General features: G+C 45.2%; 1 protein-coding gene across 3 annotated transcripts in view; it reads left to right on the forward strand.

Moving 5' to 3' along the window:
• The window catches only part of Mtus2 (microtubule associated scaffold protein 2), a 362,594-nt gene that overhangs the window by 99,887 nt on the left and 246,740 nt on the right, over nucleotides 1-15,967 (forward strand). The window lies entirely within an intron of this gene.

Raw genomic sequence — 15,967 nt, forward strand, 5'->3', positions numbered from 1 at the left:
CTGCTCTGCTTCTCCTCCTGTTGGTTCACTTTGAGAAACCAGAATCCTATCACTGCATCAAGGACATCTAACCTGTGACACTCCAGGCTTCTATCCCAGTGCTCCCCCAAATACCCAAAACTTCAAATTTCAGATTAAACTAGAAAGTTCATGTTTATCGCCAGTCTGCGCCTTTTGTCCTGTCTGAAAAGAATCTGCACACCTTTGTAGTAATAGGAGTGGTGGGGCTGCATTCCCAGCACCCCGGCTGCCTGGCTAGCTTATGCCCGAAATAACAACACACAAACTGTATTCTTTTAATCACTGCTTGGCCCATTCTCTTCTAGGCTAATTCTCACATATTAATTTAGCCCATTCCTAATCATCTGTGTGTAGCACCCCAAGGTGCGCTTACCGGGGAGATTCTAGCCTAGTCCATCCTGGGTTCGAGCTTCATCCCGGGAGCAGGGCATGGCGTCTCTCTCAGGCGTCTGCTCCCGCGAGGAAAGCGGTCGAGTCTCCGAGCTCACTTCCTCTTCCTCCCAGCATTTTGTTCTGTTTACTCCTCCCACCTATCCTCTAACCAATAAAATGGGCCAGGGCAGTGCCTTTATTAGCCAATGACCTTCCTCCATCATTTCCCCTTTTTCGGTTTAAACAAAAAAAAAAGGATTTAACATAGCAAAATTACATATAACAAAACAGTTATCAAGTAAAAGTTACAATAATCTTTATCATAACTAAGGAAAACTATAACTATAACTAACTATTCTTAACTCCATCAAAGACTCCAGAAAGATATAATATTACCTAAGTAAACAAGAACTAAGAAACTTTTAAAACTCTAGAAATGACAGAGACATCTCGCTGCCTGGACAGTCACCCAAAGTTCCTCTGTACCGTTGGGGCATCCATCTTCAGCCTTCAGGCCCATGGTATCCAGCAGACATTTCCATAAAGCAGGAAAATTCAAAGTCAGTTCAGTCACTATCTGTTGTGTCCTGCAGAATGTCTCGCAGACTCTTTCATGAATCAGGAACCCCGAAAGATCATCTCACCTTAGGCAAGTTCAGTAGTCCTCTCTCTGCGGGTTCTCTGTTTCCAGTTTATGCAATAGTCCAGGCAAGAGCAGTTTCTTGCCCAAATGGCTATCAAACCCCATAAGGTGCCTCTTCGATGCCCATCTTCCTCTTGAAGTAGATTGGTGCTGCCAGGAGCAGAGTGTCTCATTGTCATGAAAAGTCCTCAGTTATTAAAACATTAAATGTCCTATTCTGTAATCTTTGAAAGACACGAAGAATGTCTATCTAAAATATATCTCTATATATCTAGAAAATCTAACTAACATGACTACAAGCTTTACTATTATTGATGATTATCCATTAACAACCTATATTTCTCAATTATACAGTACATATTTTAATGAACTACACAATCACAATACCTTAATCAAAATCAGAAACACTTATACATATAACAAAATTGACCTTAAATTTCTATCAATAAAGCAAAATCTATACTAATGTAAATTATTCATATCTATATCATATCCCCCTTTAAATGTAAAAGGACGTTTATAAACCATATTTGGGAACATGGGCGCAGTTTTTTCTCTCCAAACTGCTTCCTGCTGAATGGGGGCGTCGTTAATTAGGTCTTTCATGGTATAACCTGTGTGCTAGTTTCATCTCAGTTGGCAGTTGAGCGAAGCAATTTTCTGAAGATGTTCACTGCAACCCTTCAGGAGGGCGTGGTCCATCATACCAAATCGGAATAGAAGAAATGAACAGCGTCTCATCCTCTGTGAAAACAAAATAAGAAACTCCTTTCCAAAGCATCATGTCCTTAGATCCAAATTTCAAAGTTAAGGCATCAAAATATCTATGTCGGATTAGTTCAGCAGCATTTATCAATAAATATCTTTTAGCAGCTGTTGCTTCTTCCTCAGCATTCAAACAATTCAAAGAGAGCATAATAGCATACAGTATCAAGATTCTCTGTGTATTTTCCATCTTTGTGCAGCTTTGTTTTAACCTCTATTTTGTTTATTTTTACTTTTAACTCTTTGCTTTTTGAGACAGGTTCTCTGTATCTTTGACCTGAAGTAACTCTGTAAACCAGGCTGTCTTTGAACTCTCAGAGATCCGCCTGTCTCTGCCTCCCAGGCATTTGGGATTAAAGGTGTACACTACTACACCTTGAACTCACAGAGATCTGTTTGTCTCTGCCTTCTAGGCACTGGGATTAAAGGCGTGTGCTACCACACACACAACTTTCTTCCTTTTTTTTTGTTACTTTAAGAACTTTAAATTTTAGTCTGCATATATTTTTAACACACTTCAAACCATTTAGAAATTTTCTTTGTCTTTGAATCTCTCTTTACTATATATCTCTCTTTTTCTGACCACACCAGCCTTTAAATTACTGAGCAATATGGGTAGGATTAAAGGCGTGGCTTTGCCAGCTAGATCCAGTCCATTCCTTAGCTTTCCAGCCTCATGGCTGAGGTACTGGCTGTAGCCAGCAAGCGAGCTTCAGCAGCCTGTGTTTGCAAACCGCAGGGACCGCCTGCGTAAAAGAGTCAGAGTTTGTCCTGGCAGGACAGCCCAGAAAGCCGGCATTTTTAAATGGCGCAGCTTTTTTCCTGCTATGGCTGAAAACCGAAAAGCATGCGTTCAGCTTTAACCGTTTAAGTGTTTCGTGGCAGGACCTCTTAATGAGCTGCAGGCTTTTGCAGCTAAAGCTGAGTCAGGAAGCCTCTCTTAGATGACGCGCCCGCTTGCCTCTAGCAAGCAGAGCAGACCCGAGAACACAGCGAGTCAAGTTGCCATCAAACAAATCGTAGCACTTTACTCCAAATGCTCTATTCAAAAGCTCTGTCTCCCGCAGGAGCCAGACAGAGATCGCAATGGCGGCACAGCCCCAGGAAGTTGCGATTTAAAATGACAAAGTGGTTTTTCTGCTACTGTTGCTGAATCAGGAAATCTCTCTACAGCACGACACCAACAAACAGCAAAAATCTGTGTTAAACTCTCTCTCCCTTATTTTTAAGCCTTCTCAGGTTTTTTAAGTGGGTTTCGGCTGTCCACATGTCTGGGCGCCAACTGTAGTAATAGGAGTGGTGGGGCTGCATTCCCAGCACCCCGGCTGCCTGGCTAGCTTATGCCCGAAATAACAACACACAAACTGTATTCTTTTAATCACTGCTTGGCCCATTCTCTTCTAGGCTAATTCTCACATATTAATTTAGCCCATTCCTAATCATCTGTGTGTAGCACCCCAAGGTGCGCTTACCGGGGAGATTCTAGCCTAGTCCATCCTGGGTTCGAGCTTCATCCCGGGAGCAGGGCATGGCGTCTCTCTCAGGCGTCTGCTCCCGCGAGGAAAGCGGTCGAGTCTCCGAGCTCACTTCCTCTTCCTCCCAGCATTTTGTTCTGTTTACTCCTCCCACCTATCCTCTAACCAATAAAATGGGCCAGGGCAGTGCCTTTATTAGCCAATGACCTTCCTCCATCACACCTTGAAGTTTGTATTATTCCAGAAGAAAGCAGTGTTTATTTACAACGTTTATCTTGTATTATTATAATAAAAGACATACAGTGCGCGGCCCATTCTATTCTGTGTCTTCCCTGCCCCGGCAGCCTCTGACCTCGGGTATCTTACTCCTTCTAAGAATGAGCTCTGTATGCTTGTCTTGTTTTGATTTTAGTCCATGCTGGATGTCTGCAGCTGTTTCTTCTCTTTCTTCTCCTTTCCTTTCTTCTCCTACCTCTTTTCTTTTGTTCTTTTAAAATTCTCTTTATTTTTTAACAAATGGTCCCAGGGATGGGGTACCACGGGAAGAGAAGAGGGGAACTGAGGATCTCAACCTCCAACCCCCCCCCCTCCTTCCTTTTTATATATTTATAATCTATATGCAAGCCCCGGGTGGGAGTCGAGGGAAACTCCCTCAGTGGGATGGGGGCAATCCAGGCTCCTTGTCTAACCCCCCACCCCCATGGGACACACAGGTTTCTCTGCCCTTCAGGGAGGCCCTTCTTGAGATGGTGACACTGTCCATTCCCAAGGCTTTGCTATCGGGTGCTGGGCATCTGGTGGGGAGACTTCCCTGGTAGAGGCTGATGCTCTAAGTCCGGGGTACTCTGCTGTGGGTGGAAGGTGGGGCCCCCGAGATGGCGATTGAGACCAGAGGAGCACCTTCCCGCTGAAGGAGTCCGTGATGGCCCAGTACCCCCAAGGTTGCTGCTTCTGGGTGCAGCGCTGCTTGCCCCAAGCTAGGGTGGAAGGGCCTGGCAGATGAAGACAAGGCCTGCCAATTTCTGCATTTCTCAGTGCTGCAAGCCCCTGGGCCAGGGAAGTTGCCTGCTGGGGGAGTTCTTATTCTCTGCCCTCCTTCCTCTGCTCTGCCGGCCCCAGTCCTCTGCCGGCCCCACCCTTGCTTTCTGGGGATGCAGGTACCTGCTCTCCCCTCTCCTCCTCTGCAGCATGGTGGACAAAGTGGCTTCCTTCCTTCAGGGGTCTCAACTTAAGCAGATGCATCTACCTGTGGTAGACTCACAACTGCCAGCGGTGACCTTTGGCTCTCTGCCACCAGTGCCACTTCCTGCTCCACCCCCTCTTTCTGTTACCGTACCTGCTCCTGCAGTCAGTTTCTTAACAGTGGGGCTTGCAGGTCTCTGGCTGCACAACCCCTGCCCTCAACCCCAAACCAACAAACCCGGGTTAAGTCAGCAGTAGCCACCTGCTGTGTGAGGCTTAACTGCGTTTGCAGGTCACCTCATTACTGGGCCGTGTGGAGTCATCTCTTCTCCTGAATCTTGTTTAATTATTTATTTTTAGTGTCCCCTCCCCCCATAGGCTAACGTCGGTAGGACACAGCCATTGCTTGCCGAGGTCTACCAGCTGTTTTCCTTTTCCTGCGTTCCCCCAACCCCTTTCCTACTTGACTCAACAACGCCTCCTTTTCTCGGTCACCCCATTTCCTTCTTTCTGGCTATTAATGGTCTTTTCCCTCTTGGTTGCATCTTGGGGTTAACAATTAACCTTCATCCCCCTTAGGCATCTGACTCATTTGAGAGGAGAGGGTGGTAAGCTTTTGATACACGATGAAAGAAATTCACCTTCTTTCTAAAAAAGGAATATGAAGGAGTCCCATGTATAGTGAGTGACCCCGTGCAGGCACCTGAGCTTCAGGTGAGCAGTACTTAATGCTGATGAGATTGAAAAGATAGATTTTTGCTTTTTAGGTCACCCACAAGGCCTGAGGTTTACAGTCTGGGTCCCTGGAGAGAGGGGGTGGCAAGCGGCCTCCACCCTAACTGCATTCCTGGGGTCTCTGGTGCGGAGGAAAAAAGTGTGCATGGTGCAAGCATTCGGCCATCTTGAAATGAGTTCTCTTGGGGGCAGCAGTGGAGTTGCGAAAGCATGCTTCAGACTCTGTTGTACCAGGCTAGCCCTCTACCTCTCTGGTTATCCCCACGGGAGCCAGTTGTCCTCCCTACCTACTCAGATGCTTTTGAAGACTTCCCTGTGGTTGCCCCATTCAGTGATTTCATTCTCTATAGGAGGCAGGGACCACTGGTCTAGCTGCAACAATGAGGGCCGGGGAGTAGGTTTGCTGTAAATCTCTACACAGAGCACTTGTGGGAAGAATAGAGGAAGGGCAGACATCACTGAAAGTTTTTGTTCTTGGTTCTTGCACAGGTGAGGTGATAAAGGCGGCAGTCTGACTCTCGGCTTGGCTTCAGGTGCCACACGGGTAGCTGAGGCGGAAGCACCTGGGCTGAGTTAATAGGCCCAGCAGTCACCATGCACACAGAAAAGCAATTGCCCTGCAAACAGACATCTGAATTAATCCTATTCTTCAAAGAATACCGCCCGCTCCTGCTCCTTCAAGACCGAGATCAAAACCTCTCCGAGGAGCCAAGATGAAGGCCGGATGAAACATTTTTTTTCTTTCTCCATCACTCAAAAATTGTTTATTTTTTTCTAGATTTGAAATCCGTGTCTCCTTTTAATAAACCCCAGCACAGAACACCATTATCTGAGCTGCTGGGCCCTTATCACATATTTCATAGGCAGAATATTAATCTTCAGTGTGTTAGCTTTGCCCACCCGCCTTACAGAGTAAGAGTCAAGAAGGTACCACCAGTTCCTAGTGGTTGGAGCAGTGTTCTTGCTATTTTGAAGCTGTCAGTCTCTTCAACTAGGTGGAAATATAAATATCTCTGCCTTCATTGGAACAGATAACACCCAGCTTCTCTGGCAGAACAGGCAGGGCTTGCAAAGATAAAGGCAATCCTTGGATAATTCCTATGCCTCATTTCAGGCCTTATTTTCCCCACAAATCTTTTTCCTAGGAGGCACTACTTGGCAGTTCCCAGTGGCTTCTCTTCCTTAGCAACCACGCCGGGGAAAACCGAATGGAGCTTAAGGAGATGGGTATCTGGGATGGGGTAGGGATGGCCTATGAACCCTGGGCTCAGACCTTGAAGGATGCTTGCTTTGCTATGTGTGCCTGGTGGCCAGCTTGAATGTCACACCCTCAAGGCCTCCCCACAGTCACTAACCGCAAGGAGCAAGTGTCCCTTCCCCTCAGTTGGAATTTTTGTCTCCTTTCCTCATGAGGTCCTTAGAGTTTTCGTTTGGCATCTTAGTTTATTACACCTGGCCTTACGCTTGTCACGGTAACCATTAGCTGTTGTACATTATGGCTTTTTCCCTCAAGAATTTGCATTTTCTGCGAGGACTGGATCTATTCCTTATCTTTGATTTCCTGCTGTTCTTGTACTATGTATGTATGTATGTATGTATGTATGTGGGACAGGGTCTCATTGTATAGCCCTGGTCTTACCATGTAGACCAGGCTGGCCTCCAACTCACAGAGATCTATCTGCCCCTGCCTCCCCAGTGCTGGGATTAAAGGCGTGCTCCACTACATCTGGTGGTTTATACTTTTGAGTTATTTGATGTTTAATAAATTAGGTCCATTTCAGAGCTCTCCATGAAACCTCCCCCTTTTTTAACTTCTTGGTATATGTGTGTGTGCATGCATGCATGCAAGTGTATGCGTGTGTGTTTTCGTGTGTATGTGTACGTGTGTGAGAGAGAGACAGAGAGACAGAGAGAGACAGAGAGAGGAGTCTGCCCCTATTCTGCAGGCACAGGGCCAGCTGTAGAACTTGAAGTAAATCTCATGATCAATCACTTGGGCCTGTAATTTCTTCATTTACTCGTGAGAAGGTTGAGATCATTACTGTTTTACTTCCTCCCATTTCTCACAGTTACTAACTCCGTGTCAGTTACATTCTCAGCAAGGCCTTACTTACCCTGGATAAGAGCAAACTGAACCGGGAAACATTCCGCAATGCTTCCTATGAATGTGTTTACAAGCACGACAGTGTACTGAATTCTACTGCTGTCACAGAGCTTGGTGAGAATCAGGGTTTAGCTCTTTATCTCTCGGGGCCTTCATTCCTTTGATGAGAAACACCACGAGCCAGTATGTGACATACTGAGTGCCCGGTAAATGTTGCAAGCAACATGGTGGAGTACTGAGATGGGGGATACAAAATGACGTATGAGCAAGCCTGTGTAGGCAGGGCGTATTTCTGTTGAGACCTAGACATCAGAGAGTCCCACTTGTGGAGAGTCAGGGACAGCACCAGTGCTGAGGTCTTGGGCATCAACGTGGCACAGGAGTCGGCTACAGCTCAAACAGTGGCTGGAAGTTAGCCACAGAGCTCCTGGCAAGGATGTTCTTGGAGATTTGGGAGCTGGGAAATGTCCTGATGTGATTTATTTGTTAAGGGACCTCATTGGTCCTCAGGTGGAGGGAAAGGGAATTCTGTTTTTAGTTTTTGTAAAATTTACTTGGAAGTTTTAAACTGATACACAATTGTATATATCCATGTATGCCATGTGTAATGATGGGATCTGAATCCAGATGCAATGCTTCACATCTGCTTACCATTCTTTCGTGCCTGGGACCCTCAAGTCCTTTCTTCTTGCTCTTAATATGATGTACCACCGGTTGTCGATAGCACCATATGCCACTCTGCTGTGCAATATAGCCCTTTTACTTATTCCTCCCTCTGACTGTGTTCTGGTATCTATTCTCTGACTTCCTGTATCCTCCCTCTGCTCTTCCAACTCTCAAGAGACTGTTATTCTGCCTTTTTATTTGAAGCCACCATTTTAGCTTTCACGTTTAAGTGGCCCTTCGGAGAAGCCAGAGCCCAAACTGGCAGGCCTGGCAGGAGACTCATGAGTGAAGTCTGTGGGTGATGATAGTGGTGGCCCCAAGGGGAAAGTAACGGACTGGTGGTGGACTTTGGAGGTCAGCTCCATAGCCCTTGTTCATGGATTGTGTTGAGTTAACGTACGGGAAGTTTCTAGATTCCTGGTTTTGATGTCTGCAATAGCACTGATAGCCTAGGTAGAGAGTGTTGAGGTGAGCACTAGGCAAGGCTGTTCCCAACAACCAGGAGCAAGCCCTTAATTTGCTAATATCTAATCATAGTAAAATCTAAATTCTAAGAATGTCCCATCTTCCATGTCTGTTGTGAAAAATAAAACCTAAAACTAACTTGGCTCCAGAGATAGGCAATGTGAGGAAACACAGCATCCGAATGCTGTATAGAACTCTGTGCACCCCCACTAGAGGCTGAGTCAAAACGAAACAAAATGGCATTTGTTTCTTCCCTATGAACTTTGCCATGGCGTGCAACAGAGATTGTGCTGAACCCACAGCTCCTCTAGTGGCTTCCAGAGTCTCTCGGCTCCCTATTGCCAGCAAAAGGGGCAGTATTGTTCCTCACAGGTATTGCTGAACAGAAAGATACAAAACAAAAACAACAGACTACTGTCTGTCATAGGGAGCCCATTCTGGTGCTGAAAATACATGGCTGGTATTGAAGCACTTTCGCTTGCTTGATGTTACAGAACCACACCCTTAAAGAAGACAAACTCTCTCTCTCTCCAAGCAGCTATCAGCTGCCAACAGCTCCTCAGGTAGGGGTGGGACCTTGTGCGCACCCTCACTGGGTTTTGTCTGGCTTGCTCTTGGGCAGTTTGTGCGTGCTTTCATAACTGCTGTATGTTCCTATGTTAACTACTCTGCCGTGTCATGCTTTTGCATGTCTGTGCCTGGGACTGTCCCGGGCTTAGAGAGAGGCAGGCACGGGGAGGCAGAGACACTGTTCTCCTGGAGCCTATGCAGACCTGAAGGGAAGAGAGTCATGAACAGACAATAGAGCCGAGCTTCATGGGTAGTGAGAGGTGTTCAGAACAGAGTGATCATATGTCCCGTTCCCACGTGGCGTTCCATCTGAGTTTGGGTCTCACATAAAAGGCTGCATATAAATGTTTGTGGTAGCTTTATTCATAATCATTAAAAGAAGGGATCAACTCAGTAACCTTCTTCCGGGGAGTGGCTAAACACACAGGGTGGGACACATGAATCTCTACACAAATGCAGCTTCAGGTAAGCCTTGGGCGCACCTTGTGAGACACAAGAATCACAGCACAAAATCTGAACACTGGATATTGCATGGAGGAGAGTTCTGGAAAACACAAATGTGTAGACATGGAAACCAGATCACGTATTGCTAGGGTCTGGGGCCGGTGGAAGTTTGGTGACCTTTGGAACCATTTTACAGTCAAGAAGATGTATGAAAGCTGTTGGTCAACATTTGAAGAACTTTGTAGTAAAAGATACCTAAGTCCATAGAATATAAATTATGGTATAATAGAAAGGGGGAAAATCCTGATAAGAAAAAAACAATCTGAATGACAAACGATCTGATCATTCCAGTCACAGAGGTTTTGAGGGAGAATATGGAAGGAACTCGGAACCTGAGGGGAATGGTGAGGATGGGCACTTCTTTTGTGAGGCAGTGAGTGCCTCACTTACCAACAAACAGCTACAGGACGCCTGCTGTGTGCCAGGCTCCCTGGCATGCTTATCCCACAGGTGTGCACACTTGCACAGCATTCTGAAGAGACACCTACTCAATGGCATTCTTAGAAGAACTATTAAAAACCCCAGACAACCTAAAACCTAACAATAGGAAAAGTTGTTGTGTAACTGTGATTATTAAAGGTGGTGAAGGGCCAGGCGTGATGGTTCTCTCCTTTAATCCCAGCACTCCAGAGGCGGAGGCAGGCAGATCTCTGTGATTTTAAGGTCAGTGTGGTCATCCAGGGCTACAGAGTGAAATTCTGCGATGATGTGTTTTCTCCATGTGCTTTGTGGAAAGAAACCCATAGCACACACGCTGCAAAGTTGGCTTTTATTGCTCATCCCGAAACTGCAAGACCCAAGCTCCAGATCCCACACATCAACTTCTATGTCTTGGGAGGGGGTAGAATAGGAAGATGTACACAGATATTTGCCTTTTTATGTGCAACAAAAATATTTTTTAAAATTGACAATATGAATTTTCCATTGCAGAAAAAAATCATCAAAAACAAGTAAAAAAGAGAAATGATCACAGCAGGAAAGTAATGGATATTTAGTTTTCCTGGGTGAAATTACACCCTGAAAAGGACTTTGTAAATGTTAAAAACAAACACATCCTGTTGGACAGTCAGGATGAAGCTTTCTTTTGGATGGGCATGCAACATATTTATCGAGGAAAACAAGTACAGTGAACTAAATATCAGGTTGGTTTAATTGAATAACAACCCAGTTACCCCCTTTCTTGGACTTCCAACTGAGTAAATAGCATTTCACACTTCGGTGTGAAATTTCACATTTTGGTCTGGCATTGGGTTCAGCACCACGGACAGCCACTGAGCCTCGGCTTGTGTACCCTACCAATATCAAAGCACAGTACAGTGGGATTAAATTTATACAGTTCATTTAGCCTGCAGAGAGTCATGTTTCAGACTGCTAGTTTGAGAAAACATAGGCAGATTAAGTACCCCTAATCGGAAAGCAATTCTCTAAAATGCAAAATCCTAAAAAAAATAGTATTTTATTTTACAGTTATTTATTTATTTAGAGAGAGTGTGTGTCTAAGTACATGCATGTCTCATAGGCATGGGGAGTTCTGAGGAACACCTGTGTGAATATGATCTCATTTTCCACCATGTGGGTTCTTGGAATTAAACTCAAGTCTTTGGACAACCAGTACTTTTACCCATTGAACCATCCTATTGACCCATAAACATCAACTACTGTGAGTGCCAGTATACCACAAGCAGAACATGTCACTTTCTGACCTTGTGACAGGTTGCAATAAAATGCATATGCATTAAAGGCATTGTGTGATATTACTTTTAAGTAACCCATAAAAAGTGCATGCTAAGTATAAATAAATCCTTTGTTTTGACTTGAGAATATCCCTGTGGCATCTCATTATGTCTACCCAAATCTGGGAAAAGTGCAGAATTTGAAACACTTCTTTCCCCCCAAGAATTTTAAATAAAAGCTGCTTTCACATATAAAACACTATAAAAAAGGACAAGGATCTGAATGCCTGCAACTGTTCCATCCTGAGATGCTAAAGTAGAGGAACAGGTGGGGTCATAAGCAATCATTTGTGAGCACATATAAAATTACATCATTAAATTCAACTGAATATTGTAGATACCAGATATTTGCTCAGGAAAGTTGTCTACTAAAGTTTAAAGCTTAAGACTTTTGACTCTGCATGCTTGCCATACTGAAGCTCTGCTGGGGGCGGGGGAGGGCAATGTGTTGCCATATTCACTAAGATAGCTGGCACATTACATGTTTGAATATGCATATGAAAACTCAAACAGTCTTACACAGCAGACTTGGTAGTTAGGGGAAACTGTAAGCATAATATTTAATCTTTTGAAAGCCATTTTCCTTTTAGTGATAGGAAAATCCCTGCAACCAACTTAAAAAAAAAACAAATGACTGACAACTGCACATGGCAATCAGAATGTAGTTTTCTTTAACTTTTTAACTAGCCAGGCAACGGTGGCACACGCCTTTAATCCCAGCACTCGGGAGGCAGAGGCAGGCGGATCTCTGTGAGTTCAAGACCAGCCTGGTCTACAGAGCTAGTTCCAGGACAGGCTCCAAAGCCACAGAGAAACCCTGTCTCAAAAAAACAAAAAAAAACTTTTTAGGAATATCATTTTTATTATTTTATATGTATGGGTATTTTGTCTGCCTGTGTGTCTGTGCACCATATGCCTACAGTACCCATGGAGGCCAGAAGAGGGCATCAGATTCCTCTGGAACTGGAAGCAGAGACAATGTGAGCTGCCACTTGGGTACTGGCATTGTACCCGGGTTCTCTGCAAGAGGATTAAGCCCTCAAGCCCCGAGTCATCTCTCCAACCCCAGAATGCAGTTTTCTTCATACTTCCCCTTGATTCAGCTCTGGGGAAGAGGTAGTTATTTCTTCACTTGGAAGAGCAACTTTAGCATTTCAATCAACCATTATACAGCTGAAAAAATAGAGTCCTAGCTAACATGTGAGTAGTGAGCATTCGCTGTTCTGAGCCCACATTGGGGTGGAGTAGGGTCACTTCGTCTGACGTATCTATGCTGAAAACAGCTGTCCCAGAAGCCACAGGGGGACAGAAGCTCCTGGACCGTTAATGTAGTAAGCTTGTAGTCTCCTCAAATGAGTAAGACACACAGTTTAATACAAAGCACATTTAACTGCTGTAAAGTTAAATACACAATTGCTGTCCCCCCGCATCTCTAGGGCTTCACATCTGTGGGTTCAACCAATCACAGATGGAAAATATTTTAAAACCCATCTGTGCTGAGCACATGCCGACTCTTCTTGTCACTGTTCCCAAACAATGTAATGCTAGTATTTGCTTTATATTAGTGGTTGTAAGTGACTTTAAAGGCATTTGCATATATAAAGGGAGATGTGCATACATTGCATGCCAGCACCGCAACATTGTTATGAAGGGCTTTCCACGTTCTCAAATTTGAGTGTCTGTGAAATTTGATAGACAGTAAAGTCAAGAACATGGCCGTGAGACGGGTCAAGGATACCGTAAGAAAACCGCAGAACCAACTAACCTGGCCTCATAGGAGCTCCAGAGACTGAACCGACCACCAGGGAGCCTGCACAGGACTGACCTAGGCACTCTGCGTATATGATCCAGTTGTATAATGTCATCTCCTTGTGAGATTCTTAATACTGAGAGCAGAGGATGTCTCCGACTCTGTTACCTGCTCATGGGACCCCTTCTCCTAAGGGATAGCCTCATCCAGCCTTAATAGGAGAGGGAGAGCCTAGTCTCATTGCAACTGGATGTACCATGGCTGGGTGATGTTTCTCTGAAGAGAAACAGTGGAGGAGGAGTGACAGCAGTGGATGGGGGAGGGGCAGAGGACTGGTAGGGGAAGGAACTCGGTGGGTGGGGGGCACTTTGGTTGGAAGAAGAAGAAGGGGAAAGAACATGGCCATGATAGAAGTGCAGGAGCGCTGGTCCCCAAGGAGAGATGTGCAGACGCTGCACTTGAGAAACCCCATGCCTACTCTTGTTTGGCAGCTTTTGGGGAGCTGGATTTCCATGGTGTCCCTAGGAAGGATTATTTAATGAGGCAGCTGTGTTTTAAGTAGAACTCTTCAAGTATTTAAGTCTCTGACTGCAGAAGGATCATCAAACACTCAGCTCTCAAGCCGCGAGCCTCGGAGTCCAGCCTGCCATTCAGTCGGCGACTCAGGGTGACGATGAGGATGATGTGGTGTTGGAGCCATTGAGGTTCTTTTTGTGTGAGAGCCACTTTAATGATGCATTGCCAGAAAAAAAAAATGTAGCTCCCAGGGAGCTGGAATCTAGGATGGATAAAGAGATGATGTGGGAGTATTCAGATGCCGTCGATCCATTTCGTGATTCAAAAGTGGATATGCCTTCAACCGCAGAAGCTTTTAGGTAAGGTGCCCAACCGTAGAACATGTGAACTCAAGACAGCTGAGCCTACCCAGTGGTTACAGATGGGCACAGATAGAAGAACCCAAGGTCCCATTGCACTAATATCCTCTGTAAGGAACATTTTGGCCAACAATGGATTCTTATGCTACAGTGGTCCTATTAAATGTTAATGATGCTGTTAAAAATCTCCAGTATTGACTAAAGATTGATGACTCAATTGCTGAGAGTCCTGGCTGCTCTTGCAGAGGACTCAGGTTCAAGTCCCAGCATTGGCATATCTGCTCTGTAACGCCACCTGTAACTCCAGTTCCAAGGGATATGACTCCCCCTTCTGCCCTCCTAGGGTACTGCATGCACATGGTGCACAGACATACATGCTGGCAAAACACACATGCATATCAAGTAAAAGAAATTTATGTTAAAAAACAAAACAAAAGAAATAAAACCAAACAAACACAGCAAGGCTTTCTCTAGCAAAATGCTGATTTTATGGGCATTTGTCACTGTCTAGAAGTCCCATTGTTCCTTGTGACTTCTGTTGGTTTGGTTTTGTGTGTTCATGTGAGTCAGACCAAGAGAGCTCTTGGCTTTGTGTCTGTACTTCCATCTCCAGAGACTCAGAGGTGGTGCCCTTCTGTGGATGGCCATGCTTGTGAATTCCTTGCTCTCCTTGACTCATCGGGACACTCATATTCCAGCCTGGAGAGTCCAATTTCTTTTTAAATGGCTGTCATATCAATCTGCCTACATGTTGTTAGTATTTGTGCTCAGAGGACAAATGGATCTTCAGGCGGAATACATTGTCAAAATGGAAACAAGAACGCAATGGCGATTGTGACATATCTCTCCTGTGTTAGGCTCAGTTCCTCAGTTAGGGGTTGTATTGAGATCACCTCAGGGTGCTACTGGCAGGCTGAGGACAGACTGGGGAAGATGGGGGAAGAGGGAAAGTGGGGACCATGAGGGAGGTGTGGAAAGAGCCCTAGATCAGTGTGGCAGCCAATGACGGAGGCTGTGTCCACAATAGTCCATGTTCCCAGGATACGTAGAAGAGTGGACACAGTTGTGCTGGTCTGTCCTGGGGGGGGGGGGGAGAGGGAACGGACATAGAGCAAAACAAAACCAACGAAGGACCAGATTCTACGAAAGGACCTCACTCAGGTGGAAAAACGTGTATGTGTGTGCAGGTGGAAAAGAAATGAGTGGGAAAGAGGACGTACCTCGGGATTTGCAAGGATGCTGGGGTCAGTTATTGGATATTAGGAAAGTGGAGGCTGGGATGGAGAGAGACGCGACAGTAGGACGAGCATGCTGGGCTCACGGTTGTCAGCCACGGAAACTGTCGTCTGCTGTCATTGGTGAACATGCAGCTCAAGATTCCCAGGATGCTTGGCTTTACAGGCGGTGCCTTTTCCCTCCACATAGAGACCCATGACACAGTGTGACTTAGACGTTCAGCCAAGCAAAACAATTAGCAAATGACTGGCAATGAAACAGAACAGTCATGATCGTGTACTGTGACGGACATCATCTTCTTGGGATCTTGCTTTTCTTCCCTGAATGGCTTGTGTCATGCTTACCCTGATGGCCATGGTGTCACGTGGTGCAGTGCCTTTGATGAGGGGATATGAGTGGTGTAGAGGCTAGAAAGGGGCAGTGAGTGGCTGGACCCAAACCTCATTCTCTGTGGCACATAGTCTGATAACAGACTCCATTAAGCGACTGAAGGGTAGGACATGTGTAGACGGTCGAAGAGAAGATTCAGAGCCCCCACATGACAGAGCTGGGACAGCACACCGTTTTATCACATGACAAAGACCGCTACCCTATTTGAAATCTCTGGGTGGTTTGTTTCTGGAATTTTTCATATGTATTCTTAGATTATAGCTAACTTGTGGAAAATAAACTAAAAAGTAAAACTTCAGTAAAGAGAAGAGATTGCTTTTATTTTGTTTTATAACCCCCCCCCCACACACCTTTAAGACAACATACATGTAAGAGCTGTTATATTCCATTTCTAAAATGTATCCTTATGATGTCATAGCTTGGACATATTTGCCTAGCCACGGCCCCTGTTTGAAATGGTTTTGAGATAAGCAAATGAAAT

The sequence above is a fragment of the Microtus oregoni genome, unplaced genomic scaffold (assembly GCF_018167655.1).
Source record: "Microtus oregoni isolate MIOR12 unplaced genomic scaffold, Mior012 000029F_ref0000214, whole genome shotgun sequence".
Lineage (NCBI taxonomy): Eukaryota > Metazoa > Chordata > Mammalia > Rodentia > Cricetidae > Microtus > Microtus oregoni.